Genomic DNA, 20,671 nt, shown 5'->3' on the forward strand with positions numbered 1-20,671 from the left:
AAGTTCTATATTTAAAGAGGACTCATTCTGGTAAGGAAGACAGAGTAGGCACCATGAGAAAGGAGTTACTTTTACCCTTTACATATTTTATTTTAATGTATATATTTACATATATGTATTTATAATTTTTTATGTATACATAAATATTAACAAATATATCTACTGAGGAAAGGATGCATCTAAAGGCAGTGGTGACCTTTGGGGAATGCGAATGCCTCATGGGTATAAACACTGAGTTGTGACCAACTTACTTCATGTTCTTTGCGGGAGACAGCCTTGCGTCCTGATGAAACACCAAGTCGGAGTCTCCTCAGGCGTGGCTGCCAGCAGCCTCGTGACCGTGCGGGATTACTTGCCATCCCTGAGCCCCGGCTTTCCTGGGACAGGTTGCTAGTGTGCTTTTCATTTCGTCTTTCTGGGTTAAGTAGAAGCATACACGCAGAGAGCTTCTCTTTGTGCTTGGCTCACTTTAGTTACTTTCACTGGCTGCGCGAATCCATGATCTCCACAAGTGCCCCGACCGAGTTTGAGCTGCCAAATTCTTAAAAAGATTACAGTTGAAAGTGCTTCCGGTCAAGACCGATCCCAGGAAAGAAACTGAGTCACTAGTGAGGTTAGACTGCGGTGATTTTTCTGCCCAGAGTCCTCACATTCGCAGTGCACATTTACACATCTGCGGGTATGCACTTGCACGTGCACACACACATTACACACATACATTCCACTTTTTCTGACTTCCAGCACCCGACTCCTCTTCTGCCCCTCCCTCCTTTTAGAGAAAACAATTTGATAAATAACATGGTAAAGTAACATTGATTTTGTGTCCTGGTCTTCTTGATTATTTACATTTTAACAGGAGGCCAGTGTTTATTCTGAAGAATTGACTGCTTAATGATGGGATTTCTGATATTTTGGTCCTTGGGTGGCAGGCACGTTCTGAGGATAGAATCTTGCCTCTAACCTCAAATTACCCTTTCATAAGTTCCCACCTGTTTGGTATGTATGGAACAAAACCTGATCTTGTTTCTGGAAACCCTTTTAATTCTGCTTTATTCCTTGTCCTGTTTCTGTGCTCGGTCATACTCTCAGATACTTAGAATTCTAGAAGACAGGTCCTGGAATGCTCTTTCCTTTCCATAGGTGTTCCGAGCACACATTTGTGCCCTGTGTTTTGATTCTGGTTGCCAGTCGCTTGGCTTTGGAAGGTTCATGAGCACTCACGAGGTTCACAGGCTGGCCTCGAACATTGAAGTTGGTGCCTAAAACACGCTGTCTGGGTCTCTGCTGTCCAAAGACAGGCTGCATTGAAGCAAACTTACTTAAGATTTGGAGTTAGAACATTTGCAAAGTAGAATTTTTTTTTTCTTTCAAAACTTGAAAGGTTATGGCGGCTCATTTTAATACAGCTAAATTTTAACACAGTCACTAACTACTGACTTTTTTTCTTTTCAAAGTAGTTTACATCAGCCATTTCACTTCAAGATGAAACTTGTTAGATAGCTTTCATAATTCACTTATTTAAAAAAGACCTTTTAGGTGATGAAGAGATGACTCAGCAGTTAAGAGCACTTGTTGCGCTTACAGAGGACCAGAGTCAGTTCCCCGCAGCCTCATGGTCGCCCACTGTCATCCATAATTCCATTTCCAGGGGATCTGATACCATTTTCTGACCTCCTCAGGCACAACAAACAAGCATGCAGTGCACATACATACATGTACACGCAGGCAAAATACGCATAAAATAAAATGACTATCTAATTTAAAAAAAAACATTAAAAATCAAATCTAAAAGAATAATCTAAAGTAATTCTTGGAGTAGTTATGGCTCCGTGGGTAAAGGTATTTGCCACCAAGCCAATCAGCCTACGTGTGATCCCTGGAACACGTGTGGGGTGAACTGATTACTCAGGCTGTCCTCTGACCTTCATGTGTAAGCCATGGTGCAGGCACACACAAGTAAATTAATAAATGTAATTTAAAATTTTAAATTAATTCTTGGAAGCTGGCTTTTAGGAAGATATTTCTGAATGCAGTTTTGTTTTTTCCTCTTTTTTTTCTTTTTTTAAAAAAGATTTATTTATTTATGTATTTTGTGTATGAGTGCCCTGTCTTCATGCACACCAGAAGAAGCAATCAGATCCCATTGCAGATGGTTGTGAGCCACCATGTGGTTGCGGGGAATTGAACTCAGGACCTCTAGAAGAGTAGTCAAGTGCTCTTAACCACTGAGCCATCTCTCCAGCCCTGGTTTTTTTCTTAAATGTACAGAAGTTTTATGTTATTTTGCTTTTATTTGTTCTCTAGTTCCCCGCTGTTTACTTTTTGAAAGAAAACCCCATCATTTTAAAACTGGTAATACTAATCACTAATAAACAGCTCACCTAGCTTGGATGAACCATTGTTTATCAGTTGATGTCCTCATGTTAGGTCTGCCCTCTTGTTTTGTTTGATTGTTTGTTTGTTTGTTTGATATTGCAAACCAATGCTGAACTTGTCCTTGTAAAGACATGCTGGCGTTTTCTGTGGAGGTATGAAAGTGGGGGCATGCCACAGAGTGCCTGCATTTCAGACTGTGTTAAATGCTGCTGAATTAACCTCAAGACCAGCTTGCCTTTGACGCATGTTCCTAGCAATGGCGGCTTTCCCAGCATCTACATTTTTGTCCGGGTGAAAAGTCTAGTCTAGTGATTCTCACTTCCATCAGTCAGGCATGGGGAGGGGGCTCTCCCGCAGCACTGGGCAGTGCCTGAGGTGTTGGCTAACTCGATCGTTGTCTCCACCACTGCTCCTGCTTTACCTTGCAAGAAAAGTGGAAGAGTGGGTCACAGGTTTCAAGGCAGGGCCCTCCAGGGTAGTCTGTCTCTACCTATCAGCCCCCTCGCATTGAATTCCAGTTGACATCTGTATAAAAGTACCATCTCTGAGGGATGCAGAGATGACCCCATCACTAAAGTGTTTGTTATGCGAGCCTGAGGATGTTCTGAGTTCAAGACCCAGAACCCAAGGGGAAAAGCCAACTCGGTAGCCTGTTTTTGTACCCCCATCACTGGGGAGGCGGAGGCAGATGGGTCCCTTAGACTCATTGGCCAACCAGCTTAACCTAAGTGGGAGCCTCAGGCCAGAGACAAAACCTGTTTGAGAAAAAAATTAAAGTGGACAGTACCTGAAGAATGCCAACAGATGTTGTTTCCTGGCTTTCACGGGCACGTGCTTACACATGCATACACACAAAGGAGAATTACCCTGCACTCTGCTGATGTGATGTGACAATAGCTGTGTCAAAAATACATGGTATCTCCTTTGTAGGAAAGATGGAAGATATGTCTTTCCGGTGCTAATGGGGGGAGCCGGGGGTGGGGTAGGGGGCGGGGGAAGGAAGGACGTTCACACTGGACTCACAGCAGGGCAGCCACTGATGTTCTTACAAGGACTGGACTCAGACTAAAGCATCAAGGTCCTAAAGAACCAGTCATGTTAGAAAATTCATGGTTCAGGCTGCTACCAATTGGATTTCAATCAACCCGTGTGACTGGCACTTGGTTGTAAGGTCTGGCAGAGCCTGTCACCGTGTCCCTGGTAGCAAGTCCTTCCAGTCCAGCCAGAAGGTGGAGGAATTGAGCCCCACCCCGTTTAGCAGCCTCGTCCCAGTGACTGGAAAGAGCGTCGTCGTCTGTTATTGACAGGAAACGTTAATGCCTGTTAGCAATGGCAAGGTCTTAATTTCTTGCTTCAGAAGTAATCACCAGATGCTAAATTACCCAACTCTTGTTCGGTAGGCCGTTAATTCTGACTTCCAGCAGCTGCTTAAACCACTAGAGCTGAGCAGAAATGGGGGCCTGAAGCGTCAGCACGTGTTGGGATCTGTGTTCTGGTAGAGAAAGAGGGTAGCTCAACTCCTTCTCTTTACAGATCTGGAAACAGAGGCCCCAAAGAAGGTGTCACAGGGGATCAGTATAGTCCTTAGAGGCACTGCCTATTTCTAAGGGTTTATTACTATGCTGTTAACCATTTCCTCTCACTTGGGTTTTTAAGGTGCAGCCTGAGTCGGACTCTGTGTTAGCTTCATTGATGGATAGATCCGTCCCCACAGCGGACCTGCCAGCCAGTAAACGTTTCTGTTAGATGTATCAGGAGCCGATACTGCTGACCGGGGGGTGCCGAAGGCTCCTGGGGTGAATTGGTTCATTTGTCACTGTCTCCACTCTAGCTTTAAGGCAGGTCACAGAAGGTGGAGTTGGGTAATTACTTACCTACCCTGTAACCATACCTGCTGGGCTCTGTGCAGCTGGGCCTGTCCTGTCACTTTGTGCTTTGGGAACTTGGTGAGATGCAACAGCTATGAGGACAGTCTTGCCAGGGGCCCACCCAGCCCCTGCCTGCTGGTCGACTCTTCCGTCCATTCTGCCTGGGGGGGGGGGCTTTCCTCCAGTCCGTTGAGCAGGAGTCCCTCGAAGGGACCTGTTGTGTGACAAAACTTTTCCTGGGGAGATGATACACACACATGTCTATTCTCCCTAGATAGGAAGCCCACGACAAACCAAAGTTACAGATGTCGCCAGAGTCTAGCTTGGTGAACCAGTGAGTTTTGTTGGGGTTACTAACAGAAATATGGGTGAGGGGTCACTTACAGAAGCAGAAGTGACTCAAAAATGGCTGCATCGCCAAGGCCCACCTCAGCTGGGAAGCTGGAGCACACTGTACAGCCTGCAGGCAGCTCCACAGGGTGGACAGAGGCCTTTCCAAGGGACTCTGGTCTATACTTCTCCCAAGCAGCTGGCCTGGCCTCAGAGTCATCTTTGCAGCTTGTTTAAGAGGAACGCTCAGCTTTTGTTGCTTACTGTGTCAGGGTGGGGGGGCGGGCTAGTGAATCTGGTCAGTTTCAGAAACTTCTTTAAGCTACTTTGAGTCATCTGCCTTCTTGCTTAAGGACCCTGCAGGATGGAATGTTTCAACCTCAGTGGAAACAGTTACACAATAGGGGCAGAAGCAAAGCTTTTTACATTGTGGAATGGTGGGGTCTGGAAAGAGGGGGTTGTTTTTTGTTTTCTCCTTTTTTTCTTCTCCTCTACCAAGAAAAATACAATTCCCTGAACTATTTTTACTGCCGCCTTTTGTAGCTCTCAAATCCCCACAAATTACAGTTCCATTGCATTTTCTTTTCTTTTTTTAAAGATTTATTTATTTATTATTTGTATAGTATTCTGCCCTTATATGTGCCTGCAGGCCAGAAGAGGGTACCAGATCTCATTATAGATGGTTGTAAGACACCATGTGGTTGTTGGGAATTGAACTCAGGACCTTTGGAAAAACAGACAGTGCTCTTGCTCTTAACCTCTGAATCGTCTCTCCAGCCCCCACCTGACCCCACCCCACCCCACCCCTGCTTCTGTTCATTTTCTGACATCAGGCGCATGCTGTCTCCTTTGTTGGCATTTCCGTGGGTGTCATTGGCTTCTCCAGGGTCAGTGTCCCTCCTGCCCAAGCCAGACAGTACCATGGCTCCTCTGTCCCCTACCACTTTAGGATTCTGAAGTCTCTGTAGCAAGATGTGGTTCTCAAAACAAAACCTGAGACTTTGCTGTATCTTCTAGTTCGTTTTCTCAAACACTGGAATCTGCCAGCTGCACAGAGTCTCCCTGCCTCGCCTAACGTGTCTTATAAAACAACCCACTGATGCGCAGTTGTTATCAGAAACTGCATCGGTGTAGCAAACACCTTGATGTATTTGGAGACTGTTGCCACAGTTACGGCACAAATCCAGCCGTCACCATCTTCTGTATTATTTATATTTACTGTGTTTCTTGTTCCTTGACGTGACAGTTAAGTGGGGGTGCTGTGTGACAGATCTCTAGGACTTGCTCCCTAGGACTTGGAACCCTGTGAACCTATCTGTGAGTTAGCTTTTTCTCGCTGGCCATTGAGTCTGGCATCTGCAGCCCTGGGCCTTCCATGCTTGGCTTATTTTGGTTTGATTGGCATGAGCTCAGGTTCACTGGTGTTCTCTTTAATATCAAGATCCCTTTTTGAAGGCTGAATCATATTCGGATGGCACTAATATGTGGATATCATACCTTCTCTACCTCTCTGTCAAGGGACATTAAGTTGCGTCTACAGTAACGGCCATTGTGAGTTGAGCAGCAGGGGACATGAGTGTGACTACAGATTTCTTCACGGAACCTGATTTTCCTTTCTTGGACAGACACCCAGATATAGCACGTGCTGGATTGGATGATATTAAAATCTGTTGGAAAGGGAGTTCTAGAGAGCTGGAAATTGGGGTCCCTGTGTAGCTGACTCCCCAGCTTCATTTTTTTTTTTTTTTTTTTTTTTTTGGTTTTTCGAGACAGGGTTTCTCTGTGTAGCCTTGGCCATCATGGACTCGCTTTGTAGACCAGGCTGGCCTCAAACTCACAGCGATCCGCCTGCCTCTGCCTCCCGAGTGCTGGGATTAAAGGCGTGCGCCACCATGCCCGCCTTCCCAGCTTCATTTTTAAAAGGGAAACGTGCAACTCAACTTGGAGCAGCAAAGGACCGAAGCCCAGGCTGGCAGGTGTAGGTAGAACCGGCAGACCTGCTCCAGGGTACCGTAGTTTCCTAAAGACTGTCCAGATTCCTTCTGACATCAGCCGGGGTGTGTGTCCTTGAGCGTGTTGATGGCCCTCTCAACTTTTCAAACCTGTCAGAGGAGGATATTAATGACCACCTCCTGGAAAGGTTTTGGTAAAGATGAGAGACCTTTAAAGCACAATGCCCAGAACACAATAGGAGTCATTATGTCTGATAATTATGCTAATAAATAATGTGGGCTGCACCTCATTCTGCAAGCCCGCTTACCTAAGTCAGCACTTGCTGCTCCTGCCGTGCTGGGGTCCAGCTTTCCCAAGGCTCCAGTTTCAGGTCCCTGGTACTCACCACTGCTGCTCATTAAAGAAGTGGCTCACTCCCACAGGGCCAGTGAGGCACATCCATGGAGGAGCATGGCTCCTGCAGCAACTGGCTGGTTCCTTTGCTTGCCGTCTTTCTGAATATTGCTTTTTATTACTCAAGTAATAATAATGCTTTGGGTTTTTTTGTTCTTTGGGTATTTGTTTTGGCATAAAAGGTTCTAGGTGCTTTTTAAATAAATAATGTATATTTACATAAAATCATTACTTAACTGTTAATATTTTAAAGTGATTTTATTTAAGTATATATGTTGGTTTTATCTATACCTGTCTACTTTGTCTCAAATCTTTTGCAATCAGCTTTTCTCTTCACATTCAGCAATACTAATTTTTAAGTAAATAAAATTAACATTAAAAAATTTTCCCCTTAACTACCAAGCACATTAGTTAGATACTATTATTATCCGTGTTTTTTTCCTTCTGAATTTTATCTGGATCAGAGTTATAATTAGTACTATTTCACAGTGGAAATAATCAAATATACCTTGTATTCATTTCTCTTAAGAAAGTCTTAATTTGAACCCCAAAGCCTCATTACAGTACTGGGAACATGAGAGTTCCCCTCTATGCAGAAAAATAAAATTATCTCAATGTCTTCTCTTTAAACACTCACTCACTGTTGTGTGTCCGCAAGGGCTGCATCTAGCTGAGCCCCTGGAAGGTGAAGAAGGGAGTCTGATTGTCATGTGTCAGCTGGAATAATCTCAGGGGCAAGTCACACGAGCAAGCTCACAGGGCCCCAGCATGTGACAGACTGAGAAGTAGTTAAAGACTACTAGAAAATGTCAGTGGACAGCCGGTACATACCTTTAGCCCCTAGACTTATGAGGCAGAGTCTGGCTGATCTCTGTGTTCAAGGCCAGCCTGGTTTACAGAGCGAGTGTGGGACAGCCAGGCCTACACAGAGAAACCATGTCTTGAAAGACCAAGGAAAAAAAGAGTCATTGGGTCAGGAAATTCTGATAGCTGATGCACATCTGCAGTCCTAGCACTTGGGAGCCAGAAGCTGGAGGTCTGCTGTGATTTTTGAGGCCATCCAGGCATATATCATGAGTTCCAGACCAGCCATGGCTACATAGTGAGACCCATTTCAAATACAACCTGGCCCTTATGTAGGAAAAATGAAAGGTAATGATTTATCCACTGACACAGTGTGTTCTGTGTGGTATGTTGTGCAGAGGACATTTTAGAAGTTTACCCGGCCACGGAGTTACTTCTACAGTACTGCAGACAAAATACAAGGCTCCAGGTGAGGGAGATAGAAAGATCAGGCCAGTGTAACAAGCTTCATCTTGTTGCTGGTCTGGGTCTGGAACACTTTCTGATGCCCTCCTTCCCTTCCTTCCTTTTCTTCCTTTTCTTTTTTTTTTTGGTTTTTCGAGACAGGGTTTCTCTGTGTAGTCTTGGCTGTCCTGGACTCGCTTTGTAGACCAGGCTGGCCTCGAACTCACAGCGATCCGCCTGCCTCTGCCTCCCAAGTGCTGGGATTAAAGGTGTGCGCCACCACACCGGCTCTTTCTTTCTTTCTTTCTTATAATTTAATTTATTTATTTTTATTTTAAGTACATTGGTGTTTTGCCTGTATGTATGTCTGTGTGAGGGTATCCGACCTTGGAGTTATAAACAGTTGTGAGCTTCCATGTGGGTGTTGGAAATTGAACCTGGGTCCTCTGGAAGAGCAGTCAGTGCTCTTAACGGCTGAGCCATCTCTCTAGCCCACACTGTTCTGCCTTTCAAAGGTAACAACAAGAGGCCAGGGCTGCTGTTAGAGGTCTGCCTGTTTTAAGGGAACAGGTGTCATGTGCTGTGTAATCACAACAGCATTTAGCACTGTTGTCCTCCTTAGGGATGAGTTGCTCAGAGTTGTCCTGTGATTGTCTAGGGACATGCCACTACTAAGTCACCAGGCTGGCTTCTGACCCCAAGTGCATCTGGTCAGAGGTATTTCCTTATGAGTAGAGACATTTAATTCACTGGCGCTTCTTTTTGACCCAGAGCAGTGCTAGGCCCAGTAAATACTCTCTGAACTAAAATGACCAGCTGTTTTGTTGTTGTTGTTGTTGTTTTTATTTGGTTTGGTTTGGTATTTTTTCAAGAGAGGGTCTAGCTGTGGCTATCCTGGAAGGCACTCTGTAGACCACGCTGGTCTTGAACTCAGATCCACCTGCCTCTGCCTCCTGAGTGCTGATATTAAAGGTCTTTGCCACCACCACCCCAGCTTGTAAATTCTTAGGGAGCGTTTTAGCTTTTTCTGGATTAGATTAGAAAACAAGGAGGCATTTAGTCCACTCTGTAAGGCAGAACATTCTGCTCTCTAATAGAGAGCACTCTGTGTCTAACCTCTCAGACATGGCCAAAAGTTTTTTATGAACTATAGTGTCATCAAAAGCCAGTATATAAACCTGGCAGTTTGTGCCATTTGTCATTTTTGGTGGCCAGGAAGCTTATGTACTTTGGTTTCTTTGGAGATAATGTGGTACCTTCCAGAATGAACAGAGGACTCTGCCTTGAAGGAGCTGAGAGGTGCTTGTTAAGTGCTTTCTCTCTACCTTTTGCTCTGGGGGCAAGCAATAGCCCTCACGAGCGCTGGACTTGCACTCTTGTTTTCAAATTACAGGTGTAATTACAATCTTCACTGAACATGAACCAAGTGTGAAAATACTTGCTTTCCTCAGAATGCGGGACTAGGAAAGAGTATGGGGGTTGTAGGCCATGCCTGGGCATTTAAATATTTTTCAACAGTAGCATTAAAGGTGAAATGAATTATGTTTGTGACCAAGTGCCAGTTTGTTAAGTGGACAGAGGCAGTAACATTTGTACTTGTGGCGTTGGATGCTTTTTAAAGTTGAACTTCATCCCCATTTTAGAGGATGTTCTGATAGTGAGACTAGAGACTTCACCCTCCAGGACTTTAAAGGTTTGGAAAGATAAACATCTTTGTCACTTGCATGGAATTATTTTGTTGGCTGATACACTGCCATTTTACACAAACCTTTTGTGTAAAAATGTGTTGGCTTCATCCTTGGGCACAATGCTGCGTGTGTCTAGGGATTTAAACTCATCTTTCAAATTGCTCACAGCTGTATGCAGTCAATCCATAATAAAAGTAATCTATGTAAAACCTAGTCTGATGGCAATATTACCTATTTCCTGATGGACTTCCTTTATCATGTACGTATGAAGGAAAAATACATGTATGTATCTCGGGAAGCCAGGAAGGGTGACCAGATGCCCTTAGCTTTAAGTGTTGGGTGACATGGGCCAGAATTCCACTGGGGTAAGGTGCTGAGGGGAAGGGAGGGGCATGTGGTTATCAGGAGGGTGGGACTGAGTAGCTACTTAGGTATGTGAGGGAGTAGGGGAGTGGGGTGGGCAGAGAACACCAAGCGAGAGCCTGAGCAAGCAGATGGTATCCGTGAATGTAAGACTAGAGAGCAGCAAAGACCTGGGTAGTCGGTGGAGGAAATAGAAAGTTCTCCAAGTACGCTAGCTGGAAGTCCGCCCATTTTGGTTGCGATGGCAGCAATATCATTCAGGAACAGATGTAGCTTTCTTTGAGAAGCCAAGACATAAAGCCGCCTTCGTGGAAATGCCATTGTGTCACAGGTGGGGTATAGGTGTGCTAGTTTTTAAACTCTATTTGAGGTTCCTTAATGCCTCTACCTCCCTTCCAGCACCCCCTCCCTCTGAACGCCCCCCCCCCCACGTAGAAGGTTAGAAGGGACAGAGGACATAGACCTCTTTAGTCTTAGGTCCAGCTGGTTAGGGTCATTGGGTTCTTTGGGGGAAACACCAACCTGTCAGGACGTCCAGTGGAACCAGCAGCCGCCTTTTTCTCTCTGTCTCCTTGAAGCCCCTTCCTCTCCCTCAGCTCTGGTATTTATACTCTCCCAGAGCCCTCAGAATTCCACTAACTCCTGCTGGCAAAGACCACACCCCTTCCAGCTGCACAAGGCAGTTACCAGCTGTCACAGACTGCACCCTGCACGAAGCAATTGCCAGCTGTGGACAAACTAAAGCAGCCCAACAGCCCACACTTGGGATTAAAACAAAAACATGCTTACATAACATAACTGAGTTTTTAAAGAAAGCAAGACTTGCACTACAATGGGGGCAAGTCCCAAGCAGTGTGGAGGGAGGTCTGTGCTTGGGTTTGGGTGAGAGAAACGGGAAGAATTTCTGGAGAAATGATAACCTTGTGGCTGGAGGACAGGGGACAGGACATGGTGTCCTCCTGCATATGGAGAAGGAAGAGACGGAGAGTTGATGAGCAGCAGATCCTGAGTGGGCTCCAGGGGGCTTTTCTAGGCATCAAGCAGTTCCAGTTGCCTGTGCTTTGGGGAGAAAGTGTGAAATGAGGGTGACCCCAGTTGAATTGGGGGATAATGAAAAGAGGCAGGAGAAAGGGTCAGGGTGGGGAAGTAGGAAGAAATCAGGGGAAAGAAGAGATACCGGAAGATTGAAACCCCATCCTTAACTACACGCAGCTGTCAATATGACACGAAAGCAGACTGCTGCATAGGGCCAGGGAGGAGGAATAAGACAGGGCAGTGGGGGTGTGACTCTGAGAAGCACAGACAACATGTGGGTGTAAGTGGTACAGCCAATGCCATGTTCTGTACAAGGAGCATATGTGTAAAGTGGCGCAGCCTCTATGTAAAACCACACGACAGTGCTTTTAAAATTAAGTAAGTTATTACATGATCATCATTTATACTTATGCCCCAAAGAATGGGAAAGCGGGCTGGAGAGATGGCTCAGAGGTTGAGAGCACCGGCTGCTCTTCCAAAGGTCCTGAGTTCAATTCCCAGCAACCACATGGCTTACAACCATCTATAAGGTATGATACCTTCTTCTGGCATACATGTAGGCATAACACTGTATACATAATAAATAAATAAACAAATCTTTGAAGAAAACACAGAAAAAGAAAAAAGAAAAGGAATGGGAAACAGAGCCTTGAGCTATTTGTGAACGCCTGTTTACAGCTTTATTCACAACAGCCCAATAGTAGACACAACCCAGATGGTCATTGGTGCATGACTGTAAACAGAACACTAAGCAGTGGGATATGACTCACCATTTAATAGGAAGGAGGCTGGGACACATGCCCTAACATGGATGAGCCACGAGGACACCACACTAAGTGAAAGAAGCCCAATATAAAAGACAGATACCATATGATTCCTTTTACATGGATGCCTGAAGTGGCCAGAATCCCAGGGACTGGAAAGTACAGTGGAGATGGAGATGACTTGGCTGAGAGGGAGGAGAGGGTGAGCTCTGTGCTTAATGAGCATAGAGTTTTGTTTATAAGAAGGTTAAAAAGTTGTGGAGATGGATGGTGGTAGACATAGTGAGCGCACTCTCTGCCTCTGAACACTTAAAAGAAGAGTTTTGTGTCTGTTTTAACCCCCAATTTAAATAAAAGTAGTAAAACCCAAAGGATGCAGAAAACCAAATCCCTAGGGAGAATGCAGTTTGCTGACCCAGGGAAGGAAAAGTGAAACGATAATGTGTCTCACTGTGGCTAAGTCTCTGTTCACCTTAGTTTTCCTCTTTGAGGTCAGAGCAAAGCTCCATGGGCCCAGCACTAGACAGCCCTGGCTGGGGGCTTCTTGCCCAATCACTATCCCACTGTGCTCTGAGAAGGCCCTAAGGAAAGACCATTTTTAAGCTTGGCTTCAGATAGGCAGGAAAAGTAAGCTTTCCGTTGTCAGTGCTGATGAATGATGGAACCCTGGGGATGGCAGTGGATTCCAGTACCCTGGGCAACAACTGAGCCACTCCCAGCCATCCTCGAACACACACTAGAATCCCTGTGCCAGAGCCTGAGCATGTGCTGACCTCTCCTAAAACAGTTCAGAAAACCACCATAGGCAACGAGCTGCAGTTATGAAGTAACAACGAAAATAATTTTATGGTGGGGGGAAGGGGGCAGGGCAGGGTGGGTCACCACAACATGAGGATCTGTATTAAAGGCTCACAGCATTAGGAAGGTTGAGACCCAGTTACTTAGAGTGTTTTCTCAAGGGCATTGCACTTCCAGAGTAAAAAGCTGACCAGGGGGCCAGCCTGGGCTAAGCAGAAGCCAAGGTCATTTAGGGCTCTGGATTAGAAGACAAGGCTTAAGTCACTGTCCCCTTCACCCCTGCGTGCTGTTGACAGTCCTGACAGTCCTCTGTTTTAGGATTAACAAAGTGCCCAGCAAAGGTGGGATTTCCAGCATGCTCCACCCTTTAGCACTGAATCACACATAACCCTTTTGCAGTTCTATACTAAGATTGTCTCCTACTGTAAAGCATCTGGCCAGAGCTAACTTCACGCCTTCTTTGTAAAAAGATTTTATTTTTTTATTTGTGCGTGTGTACGTGTGTGGGCTCGTGTGTGCGTGTGCACATATGTGCACAGAAGAGGACATTGGATCCCCTGGAGCTGGAGTTAGGAGCAGTTGTGAGCCCGTTCAACGTGGGTACTGAGAACAGAACACTTTAGCCAGTAACTTCTTAGAGTGGCAGCTGGGAAAACCTGCTCAGGGCAGATTGCTTTCACATGTGACAGACAACTTCCTAAACCAAAATCATAGCCCATCCCCTAACTCCTCCTAGCCCTCCCATCCCCCTCCCCTCTTTCCGGCTCTTACTAGCCATGGTTAGTTAGAATTCACCGTGAATTCTAAGGCTGGCCTGACTCATGGAGATCCACCTGCCTTTGTCTCCCTAAAGGCATGCCCTACCATGTTAGGCAAGTGGCCCATAGAGCTCCTTTGCTCAAGTTGATCATGATTCAATGATAGTCGTAGCTCTGTTTTCAAATGCAACCTCAAATGCAACCCCAGCCATGGCATCTTTATGTGGACCTAAGCCCTTGTTTGTATTGCAGAGTTCCCAAGGATTGCCGCTCACCTCTGCCACCCACACTAAGAGCCTCACTCTAAAGTCTTTGCAGAGGGACTTAACGCCACTGCAAATACAGACAAAAATAAATAAAAGACACTTGCACTTAAAATTCTTAAAACCAGTGTTAGATTTGAGGCCCCTTTTTGCCGGTGTGTGACTTTGAGATGCTTTGTGGTTGTGTTATGTCCCCACACCGCCCTCTGTACATGTGCATCCAGTCTTAGATTACTCTGTTCTCTCAGATACTCTTAGTAACCCTGGGCTTTGCCCCTCCCCCTTGTAATGTGCCTTTATAGTTCTGCCATGAGGTGTTGCCATGGCCCTCTGCCCTAACCATTCAGCCAAGTCTTCCTGTAGGTTGGCCCAGCTTCAGAAACTGTTATATGTAATTGAAGTCCAACACACAATACTGTAAAAAGCACAAACAGTAGGCTCGGGTGTCAGTTTGGAATCCATGCTAACTCGACGTCTTTCTGTTATGTTAAAATCAAAGCCACTTTTCTCTGAACATTACACACGAAACAGACTTGCCTGAGAAGTTTGGGGGGAAATTTGAGCTGTGGTGTCGGCAAGACATATTTTTCTTTCCAAACCACTGCTAAATAAGAATCCATTAACTTCTTGGTTCTGCTTTAGACGTGGACTCCAAGTTCTGTGGAGAAGACTTCCGCCTTGTGCCTGAAGAGAGAAGAGGACTAATGAATAACATCCCTTTAGGTACCTGAAAGTTTACAGCAGATTCTGCCTTAGAGCATCACTGTCAGTTGAATGGCTACAGAAATTGCTCCATGTTCTCAAGGTCTGGTTGTAGGTTATAAAATCAGATGTTCAGGTCCGTCCCATAAAATGATGTCCTAAACCAAGTGAAGCTCTGCCTCAAACAGTTTTGGAAATGAATGAAATGGTATCTCAGTTGCCCGGAATGTAAAGACATGTACCATATGCTTTAAATCATCTTGGTTACCCATAATATTTAATCTGAGCCCAGCGGTGGTGGTGCACACCTTTGACCTCAACACTCAGAAGGCAGACAGAGAGGCAAGCAGATTTCTTGAGTTTGAGGCCAGCCTGGTCTACAAAGTGAGTTCTGGGATAGCCAGGGCTACATAGAGAAACCCTGTCTTGAACAAACAAAACGTAAAAATATCTAATCTGTACTGTTTAATCTAATCTGTACTGTTATTATTTAGGGGATAAATAAGGGGGAAATCTGTGCAAGTTCCGTACAGACAGATGATTATGACTCTGGCATTGGTCATCGGGTTGGTTGGATCTGCACATGCAGACCTTTAGATATGAGGTTTGCCTATCTTGTGTGCCTTTTATGATTAAGGGAAAAACTGAATCAGAAAGCGCTTTGGTGGTGTCAGTGTCCGGTGGCAGAGCTCATGGTTTGATGCCCAGTGCTAAGGTGATGTGGGGCAGGCATTGCAAGATGGTGAGCCTTTATTAGGGCAGAGCTACAGTGTTGAACAATTTGTTCACTCACAGCCTTGGAGACTTAAAGTGATCATAGTGACCCACAAAGCAAGTAATGCCATGCTATGGTCCTTCCTGGGCCTTAGGTTATATTGGCTGGTTTTATGCATCAACTTGACACAAGCTAGAGCCACATGAGAGGTAGGAGCCTCAGTTGAGAGAAAGGCCTCCATGAGATCCAGCTGTAAGGCATTTATTTCAATCAGTAATCAATAGGATAGGGCCCAGCCTAGTGTGGGCGGTGCCATCCCCTGGGCTGGTGCTCCTGGGTTCTGTAATAAAGCAGGCTAAACAAGCCATGGGGAAGCAATCTAGTAAGCCGTACCCCTTCATGGCCTCTGTATCAGCTCCTGCCTCCAGGTTGCTAACCTGTTCAAGTTCTTGTCCTGACTTCTTTTTGGTGACAAACAGCAATGTGGAAGTGTAAACAGAATAAGCCCTTTCCTCCCCAGCTTGCATGTTGGCCATGGTGTTTCATTGCAGCAACAGGAACCCTAAACTGAGACACAGGTTGCGTAGAATGCTCAGACAACCTATCTCCATTTCTCCTTTAATTCTCTTTTTCTTCGAGATGGGGTGTCTCTGTGTAGCCTCGGCTGTCCTGGACTCACTTTGTAGACTAGGTTGGCCTCGAACTCATAGTGGTTGCCCTGCCTCTACCTCTCAAGTGCTGGGATTAAAGGCGTGTGCCACCACGCCCGGTTCATTTCTCCTTTTAAATAAGAACAGAAAACACATAATTGTGTGTTTGCTGTGTGTGTTGGGGGGAGGGGCGCACAGTGCCATGGTGCACTTAGGGAGTTCAGAGGACAGCTGTGGGAGTTGTTTCTCTCCTCCACTTTTATATGAGTTTTGGCTATTAAACTCAGGCTGGCCATACAGGGAGGGGCAGGTCCTTGACCTGCTGAGCCATCTCAAAACTCCCTTTTTAACCTTTTTTATGGGTTCTTTGTTGAAACAGGAAAGGATTCTCCCCTTCATGTCTTAGTTGAACTCTAGTTGTGCAGGCGTCTTAGTTTCTGTTGATTGCTTGGGGTAAAATACCTTGACAAAAGCAGTTCAGGTTACAGTCCATCATTTTGGGAGACATCGCAGCCAGAAAAGCTCAGGACATCTGTGTCTGACGTCAAGAAGCAGAAAGCAGTGAATGAATGGAGCTCCATCCAGGATCCCAGCTAGGAAATGTGGCCACCTACTGTGGGCGGGGCTTCCCACCTCAGCCAGTACAATCAAAATAATCCCCCACAGGCTTGTCCAGAGACTAACCCACTTCACACAGTCCCTCCCAGCTGTTCCTGGAGGTCTGTCTTCCAGGTGATTCTTGTTTCCATCAAGATGACAGTCAACATTAGCCCTGAACCCCCAACAGCAAGGGAGGTGTATTATCCACCCCACCCTCACCCCACCCTCCAGCAGCAAAGGGGCCAGTCCCAGCAGGGCAGAGTGGGTAGGTTCTAAGCACAGAAGTGCAGACTCCAACAGCAGTGCTCACCAGTCATAAGGCAGAAGGGCATCTGATGGGCCTGCGGGTGTTTTGAGAATGGAAACCTCCTATCTTTTTTTTTTTTTTTTTTTTTTTTTGGTGAATGGCGCGTGAATGTTGAAGTTACGTGGAATGTGAAAGAAGAAATCTGGTCACTGTTACATAGACTGTTACATAGCCCCTCATTTGAAACCCCTATTTCCCAGTGCTGGAAAGGGTTGGCTAGTCACTTGAGGAGGAGGAGGAGGAAGAGGAAGAGGAGGAGGAGGAAGTGCAGCAAGCTGTGGGTTCCATCCTGAGGAACTCTCTTTTACCATGGCAAGGCAGCTGCATGTCAGCACACTAAAAAAGCAGAGCCAGCCCCAGATTCTAGAACTGACAAGTAAGCGGTTTTAAGGAAGGAGCTATCCAATGTAGTCATTCCAGCTCTTGTCGCTGGCCTTTAATTTCACTTAGGGGGGAAACACACTTAATTGTTTCAAAGATTATTACTTTTTTTTTTTTTTTTTTTAGTAAATTTCTAGTAAATGGGGAGATTAATAACGGGCTATTTTTTTCTCAGCTTGTGGTTTCTAATTACATCAGTTACAGCTCATCCGTCCTCTTAACTAGAGTGCAGGCATGAACTGGAAAAGAATGAGCTAATCCTGACAGATCAGGTGGAAGAAAGCCCTCCATTCAGGCCCTTACCTTTCATCCCTTGTTCTGAGTGCCAAGAATTAGCGCTGTTTGAAAGTACAAACTGATCCTGCCAAGCTCCGGCAGCTGAGATAATCCTAATTATTTTCAATGTTAGTGAGAAGGGTGGCAGCTCCACTCTGGAAGAACGTTCTATTGTGAAACATTAAATATCTGCTAAGTGGTATTGATTGGACATGATTTTATTTCCAAACACTATGGCTATCGTGAGGCAGAAGAATTTGTTGGTGAAGACGTTTTTTTGCAGCTTTTCATCAGGTTCCTCTAAAAGCCGACAACCCAGCAAGAGGCTAGCACCTTAGTACCCCTTGGCAGTAGTAGTGCCCAGGTAAAGAGCCCGTAGCCCTAGGGAATATATTTTATTTCCGAAGGGTTTCTTAGTGAGGCTTTGACAGTGTTTAACCTACAGAGGAAAAACCTGTTTTATTCAAGCATGAATACCGAGTGTTTTCTCACATCACTGAAAGAATTATTCGTCCCAGCTCATCAACTTCCTTCCAACAGACCATTCAAGTTAAAAGTCAGGGGTCTCTGCAATGTCAGAAGATGGAGTGGTTTTGCTTTGTTGTTTTTAGGGTTTTCCCCCCTTATTTATTTATTTATTTTTTTGCAGTATGTGTTATTTTTCAAAAAGAATACTTTAGTTAGATAGCATCATCACAACCTTCTTAAGTGTTTTCTCCATGTTGGTAAGAACTGTGCTGTGTAAGATGTGTTAGTGTTTAGCCTTAATTGGTGGCTTGAGGGGAAGCTGGTTCTAGACCTGCAGGTTCATACAAGGGCCAGCCTCGTTGGCTCAGGATCCTGTACTGTGACAGAAGGACAGATGAGAAGGGGCAGGTTTTCCTTTTCCCTCTGCTGTCTCCGCTCTAATTCATTCCTTCTGTTTCGGGGAGGGCCCAGTGCTCACAGAGAACTACTAATGCTTCCTGCCCTTTCCTATGCGGTTGCCCCCTTCGACAAGCACAAGAGCGAAGTGATAACATCATCGGTGAGGATGGTGAGAGCTGAGCATCTCTGGGCCAATTACTCTTTCTTTGGGGTTAATCCCCAGAGTAGAATTACCAGGTCAGAGGGGATGAACAGTTTTACGGCTCTTATCACATGTCACTAGACTGCTGTCCAGAAAGATTGAACCAATTTCTTGTGCTGGCAATGCTGTCTGTTGTGCCCTCAGTGTGGACGGAGGTCACCAGGCGTTAGCCGCATGCTTATCAAATGACACAGACAAGCTTTTTTGAGTTGAAATTAGCCCTCTCCAGGGTCCATGAGAGTCAACTTTAAAAAAAAAAAAAAAAAAAAAAAAAAAAGTCGAGTTTTTGAATGTCTAATTGGTACTTAGAACCACAGTCGCTACTCTTGTTTCCAGTAACATTGAGTGAAGTTTGTTTAAGTGGATGGGGTACTCCAAAGGACAATAGTTAAAGGTGGTAATAAAGGAGACTTTGAGCATTTCTCACTAACAACACCAAGTCTACATAGACACTCAGGACTTTCTTGAGGTGGTATCCAGAATGAGTTAAGCAGATTGTGACACTAAGTTCAACAACCTCCCACTCGAAGACAGTACTAATCCTTGAACAAATGTAAAGGTAATGTGGCTTTAAGTTTGGAGGAGAGAAACACTTAAAAAATAGATGTACAGGTGCTTTTCCAAACAGATTGAGGTCATTCATTAGCCTTCTCCTGCCTCAGCAGTTGCAAATCACACAGTTGTCCCAACTCCTTGGAAATAAAGGGCAACTGGGAGCAAAAGGCGTTGTTCCCAAGTTCTCTTTTGCAAAAATGTCTTGTTGTTTAATTAGCTGACTGAGAAGGGACAAGGGCATCTCCTTCAGCTTCTCACTGAGGGCCATTGGCAGTTCCACTGGGAGGCCCTTGCACTCCCATAAGCCTCTGCAATCAGTCTGAGAAGAACTGATTGTTTCTTTGGTCCCTTGATCCCCAACAAGGACTGGGAAGGTTGCTAGCCAGTTTCTGGGTATGATAATGAAGGAGATGCTGATGCAGGGACTTGCTGGGGACATGGGGTCCTCTGTATACACAGGGGGGCTCAGTTCTCTTAGTGTGTGGCTTGAAGGTGAAGCACTTCAGTACAGTATGTGGCCTATGGAACATAGTCAATAAAAGTTCACTTCCTTCCCCATGGTGCGGAGACAGAAAACTCCCCCTGGTTTGGTGTTGGTGTGAGAATGTGCAGTTGAACAAATAGACTCTAGGCTGCTCTTGAGATCTGTGCACTAAGATGATCTCTGAGCAAAAGTCTGCAATCTGTGGACAGCATTTTTTTCATGTATATATTTGATGAGTGGCATATGCGTATGACTTGTAGAGAATTTGAAGTTCATGGAACAACCCAAATTTAATCTGAAGCCATTGTGTACTGCAGTAATGTAAAGGCTCTTCCGCCCTTCATTGTAGGGTGTATGTGTGTGTGTGTGTGTGTGTTTATATGTTGTTGTTTTTGTTGCATTTATTATTTGCACACCTGCTCTTTAGACTCCTATAAAATATTATTTAATGAAAAAAAAAACTGTAAGTTTACAAACACATCTTTTTACATAAAGAAATGTAAACAGATACCTTCAGTACAAAACTGAATTGTCAGGAAATTGCCTAAATTGCTCCTCACATTTATACACCGAGTGTTCAGATGGCCTCTGTCCTTGATGGATGCTGAGGTGTCTGTCAGTGTCACACTGGAGCTTTGCGGAGTAATGTGGCTGGGCAGAGTGGTTAAAGGTCCACTGGTGATCACAGTTCTCTTTCTGTATGGCGCCACTAGCAACACCAAACATTTCCAAACCCATGACAAGCGTCAACAGTGCTCTCTTGTAAAAAGGTCTCCTTTCAGCATGGTAATATACCTTATTAAATTCCAAACATAATAAGTATTGATGGCAAACACATCAGGACCTGGTTCAGCTTCCACTATGATTTAGTTCTCTGCAAATGACTTCAGCGCTCGGTTCCCAGTGCATTTTGCTAATTACACCATAGATTTCCCTATTGATGAACACAAGCTGAATTAACACTGGAGCACTAATGTACCCATTCACCATTATTGTCGTACAAGAAGCCGTGGCAGATGCTGGCAGTTAGTTACACAAACATTAGTATTAACGATTGGCCATTTGGAATTGGTGACAAACTACTGCCCGGCAGAA

General features: G+C 45.1%; 1 protein-coding gene across 1 annotated transcript in view; it reads left to right on the forward strand.

The window, feature by feature from the left end:
• Positions 1-20,671, forward strand: part of Dmrt1 (doublesex and mab-3 related transcription factor 1) — a 104,414-nt gene that overhangs the window by 82,729 nt on the left and 1,014 nt on the right. The window lies entirely within an intron of this gene.

Source organism: Acomys russatus, chromosome 5, assembly GCF_903995435.1.
Source record: "Acomys russatus chromosome 5, mAcoRus1.1, whole genome shotgun sequence".
Lineage (NCBI taxonomy): Eukaryota > Metazoa > Chordata > Mammalia > Rodentia > Muridae > Acomys > Acomys russatus.